This window comes from Benincasa hispida, chromosome 4 (assembly GCF_009727055.1).
Source record: "Benincasa hispida cultivar B227 chromosome 4, ASM972705v1, whole genome shotgun sequence".
Lineage (NCBI taxonomy): Eukaryota > Viridiplantae > Streptophyta > Magnoliopsida > Cucurbitales > Cucurbitaceae > Benincasa > Benincasa hispida.
The window spans coordinates 26,403,673-26,408,742 of record NC_052352.1 but is presented as its reverse complement, the minus strand read 5'-3'; the positions used below and the strand labels follow the sequence as shown (position 1 = coordinate 26,408,742).

The 5,070-nt window shown below is 38.1% G+C and overlaps 1 non-coding gene across 1 annotated transcript; it reads left to right on the top strand.

Annotated features, from left to right (window-relative positions):
* The first annotated feature begins 3,385 nt into the window (after positions 1–3,385).
* On the top strand, positions 3,386–3,492 carry LOC120076972. The gene has a single exon (XR_005481715.1). It is a non-coding gene; the product is annotated as a small nucleolar RNA R71 (small nucleolar RNA).
* The last annotated feature ends 1,578 nt before the right edge of the window (positions 3,493–5,070 follow it).

Here is a 5,070-nt window from a genome sequence, read left to right as displayed (position 1 = left end):
TCATATTTATTTATATTTATTAATTATTTGATAATTAACTTCTTTTTCTCCATAACCACCCTTAGTGGGTAGTTATTTGGTTTTATGGAAAAATTGAGATAAAATAAAATGATTTTCTAATTATTCCAAAAAGACAAGAGATATACTATCGAGTACACAATTGAGTAACTACACGATTGCCTGAGAGACTAAATGATCGCGTAGGAAGTTTATGTGATAGACTTGGTCGTCTACACGATCGTGTGATTCCCATCTTGATCGTCTTCCTCCTCTACACCAAACTTCCCCTCTAACCAAAATTAGCCAGAGCCCACCACTCCTAGATTCTCACACCGAGAATATCAAGGTCACCAAGTGGTAGTGTCCTGTTTGGTTCGAGGATCGAATTGTTGTTTGCTATTTGTTCGAGATGAGTGTTTGTGACTTGTTCGATGTGTTCGTGAACGAGTTTGATCGAGAGATTACTTGAAGAACGGTTCTTCAAAGGTATAATCTCTTGATCCTTTGTTTTTAGTTCAAAGCATGCTGTAATTTAAGATTTGTGCTTAATCTATTTTGTATGACTATAAATGTGTGTGTTTAATCACAATGGAATTTGGATGATCTACTTCTGCTCAAAGGTTCTCTATAAACGGAGATCCTTCAAGATGTTAGTTTATTGGTTTGTGGTTAATGCAACTAAAAATGAAATAAAATATCACATATTTTATTATATAAATAAAATATTTGTACATTACAATTACAAACTATAGAACCCTACGAGATTTAGAGCATCAACCCCGACAACAACAATATCATATTTTCACGTGTATACATAATCTTAACATCGACTTGGTTAGGGTGCCTGGTTCATGGGTGAATTGATAGCGAACCACTTACCTTGAATTTATGTCCTCGGTTATTTCCTTTTCCAATTCTTCCACAACCTTATCTACGACTTCATCTGCTTTCATATCCTTGTCAAAGTCTTCTGTAACATTTTCTATTGCTATTTCTTCATCTACCTTTTCCTCAAGGCTTTCTTTGGCTGCGACTTCCTTTTCTTCTTCTCTCATCTTGATTTGAACTGACGCGTTAGCTGCGTACAAGTGAGCTTCCTCAGTAAGCTGTCTAAGCTCTTCTACCAACTTAGCTTTTACCCTTGCCTATATTTCTGCCGCCGAATCAAATGTCATCGAGTCAATTTCTTCTTTTACCACAACCTCAGGACTGGTTGCGATACCTGAACTGTTTTCTTCCTCCATATGCTCATCAGGCATATCTGCCTCCTTATCTTTTCTTTTTTCTCTCTTCATCTTTTTCTTCACTTTCTGCCTCATTGCTGGTGGGCAGTCTAATGATTTCTTCGTTGCCCACACCACTCTCGACCATAAGATCAATTGGTTGTTGGACTTCATTTTTTGTGCTTGTATCCTAAGTGCGCTCTTCTTCATTGACTTGTTCTTACTTTCAGTGCTCAAACGCTACTGCCTTAGTGGGTCGCATCAACCATCTCTTCTTCAATGGCCTTAGGTCGCTAGATCTTTCTCATATTATCTATCTCTCTTTATCCTTTGTTCCTCAACTGACTCCACCTTATTGTCAGCATCCCATTGGGAAGGTTGGTTCACCATTCCTTATTCTGCGCTCCACTTCTCTCTCCCTCCTAAAAAAATATAGACCCAAGGGACAACATTCTCAGGATGTCATCATAGTATAAGGATCGAATCCCGAGCGAAAGCGTTAGGATTGTCTTACATTCAGTTTTTTCATTTTTAAATGAAAAAAAACAACAAGCTAAAGCATAGAATAGAAGAATAAACAACATACATTAAATATTACAACATGCTTTATGAAGGGAGAAACAAAGGGATGAACGGTTCTTACTTTTGTATACTCCCAAGCTCCTCAAAATTCCTCTTGTTCTTGGCACGAACGTCTCCTCAACGATCACTGACACTACCACAAGAATAATTTTGTTATTCTCTAGGATCCAAGAGTCAAATGAGTGGTCTTCAACCCTTAGAAGAGGAAGAGGTAGAGAAATTGTAGAGAAAGAAGCACGAGATTTTGTTTGCGCCCAGCTCGCACAGTGTTTGTCCTCATCCATTCCCCCAATTGAACATGGTAGAGTGAAGTTTCCAGGTTCCTTCATCTTAGTAGGGAGGTTGTTATGAAACAACCGCTACACTCATATGTAAGCGCAACCGTATCGAACTCCTCTAGAGGCATTTTCTTTGAAATGTCCTTAAAAAACTTCACATAACTCGACATTTGTTCCCGTGCCTCTACCAGTGGAATGTTAATTTATAGTTGCTTTAAAACGTCTAAGAAGCATTGAAATTGCTTTTTGTCACTTTTCTTCTCCGTTAGTCTTAGGGGAAAATGAGGGTGTTGTCATGGTATTTCTTCAACTTACTCTGGGGGCTGCTTACACTTACTTCTGCTTCCAGATGTATGCGCTTCGGCAGCTTGTGCCGCCTTTTTCCTTTTATCCTACACTGAAAGTTTCATTCCCTCGTCTGATGTGCTTGCGCTATATTGTTTCGGAAGAGATTTCATTATTGGTTGATTATTTGAAGTAGAATTAGATTTGGTGGATTATGATTGCAGCGGTGTAGAGTTCTTAGATTTCCCAGGGCTAGTTGTCACTGTTTTTCCACTATGAAAGTGATAGCATGACATTGCTTCTTGACATTACTACCAACATGCTTTGGGACCTCTGTATTACTGGGCAATGTCCTTTATTGCTTTTGATTTAACTTACCTGCAATTTGGCCAACTCGCAGTTCTAAATTCTCGATGTTTGACTGTGAAGCGGTGTGGAGGAGCTTAACACCTGATTTGCCCTATTATGGACTTGTTGGGTGCCTTATGTTGACTATTTGGATCCAGGCGGAACAACTTTGTCCTTATTGCTGTAAACCACTCTAATCGCTTTGCTGATTTCCACCCTATGAAAAATGTGGATGGTTGTGCCATCCTAGATTATACGTGTTGCTGAAGGGGTTATTCCTTCTAAATCAAACAATGGACACATGCTGAAGCTATGCGATTCGTTGCATCTCACACATTCTACAGCCATAGCTTGAGTTATTATGTTGACCTGACTCATGTTGTTAACGCTAGTATGATCTTGGTTCATTGCATTGCTTTGAGCAAATTTGTGACAACGGTCATTTCTGCTGAAAGACCATTTGTTGAATCTGATGCTGACTTTTCCAAAGTTATGGATCCAGAGCCATCGTCCAACAACTCATCCATATTTCAAAAAATTCTATCTAGAATCTATTTGGCCTCAGTATAGGTCTTGTCTATCAGGCCTCCTACAACTACAGAATCAGCAACTGATTGTGATGGCTTTTTTAAACCATCATACAAAATCTCCATTAGTACATAGTCTGGTAAGCCATGATGTGAACAATTTCTGACAAGTCATTTAAATTCAGTTCATGCGTCATTAAGGGTCTCTAAATCTTTTTGCTCGAATTCAGTGATGTCTCGTCTGCGTTGAGCATTGATATTCAGTGGGAAGAGTTTCTGCATGAATTTCTCAATCATACCATCCCAAGTTGAAATCTCGCAAGGCTCAAGGGAATAAGCCTATTGGCAAGCCTCATCTCGAAGGGTTGAAAAGGAATAGTGATAGTCAAATTCCTTCAACAACGATTCCAAGAATCATGAAGGTATTGCATATCTCTATAAAGCTCTTCAAGTACACATGTGGGTCTTCTCTAGTTGAACCTCCAAATTGACCAATTGCTTGAATCATCTATAATATAACCGATTTCATCTCAAATCATGTATCATTGAAATTTGGGCACACAATCCTTGGAGTAAAATCATATAAGTTTGGTGACGCATAGTCCCTTATCCACCTATTCCGATCATGCACTAAGAGGACAGGATTGGTCTGCACATTAGCATTGTTTGCATTTGGTGGATTGGGCACCTCAGGGTAATTTGGTCAGTCTACCATATTCTTACCTCATTGTCTTTTGGTCCAATTAGCTCGGGTTCGAAGAGTCCTCTCGATTAATGGTCGATATCAAACTTTGATTGAGTACTGTCACTCATACACCATTTGCAATATTTCGGTAATTACTGCAATACACCTTACGTGGATGATCCTGCTCTAAGAACCAAAGTTCAAAGAAAACAGATTAGTTAACTTCTAGCGTTGCAATTCCCAGCAACAACACCAAAAACTTGTTCGGATGAATTGTGTGCTGTTTGTTTATTTGTTTGTATTGTGCCGTGTGATTTAATGTCTTTGAATAGACTAAAATAAGTTAAACAACTCGCACAAGTTTACTTCTAACAGCTTAAGTATAAACTGACTAAAAGGTAGTCTTGATGAGTATCGAGGTCAAACACAGGGATTGAACTAGCCTATGAACAAATTTGTGTCTTAGATTTCTACTACTACTTGCAAGATGGATGATTACCAATGAAAGAAGAATGTGCATGGAATGTGCTAAATATGGACTACAAACAATAACCAAAAACTGCTGAGTAGGTGAGTTAAAAGCGTGAGTGTGAATATGGATGTAGATTTAGAGTACGGGGATGAGATATATATGAGAAATAGAGTTGGAACAAGTATTACTCAAACTTTTATCCTTAGTAATAAGATTATATTCATGCTCATAACCGTTTTGATTCCACCTCTCGGCGTGTTAGCCATATAGATCATGTCTCCATGATGCATTCTTAGGCTATATAGAGCATAAGGGAAGTTTTATCTATAAATACTTTCGTTACTTGTGTTGATGAACTCCACTACCACTTGCTCTCTCGAGTAGTTAGTTGCTTTCTTATGAGCCCAATGGTTAAAAGGACTGATAAGCCAGAATAGTGTTCATCACCCACATAAATATGTATTTATTACGAGGGTTGTTCGAAATGAGGACTAACTCATCCCGACCTGCTAGGTTTTAGCTACTTATAATGATAAAATTAAAAGTGGAAGAAATGGAAGGTGAAGTCATGATAGAGAATTAAAGAAAAGTATAAAACAGTTCATCACAAGGAATAAAGAAAATGATGAGCAGAGAAATACAATGGGAAAGCGAAAAATATAAAATAAAT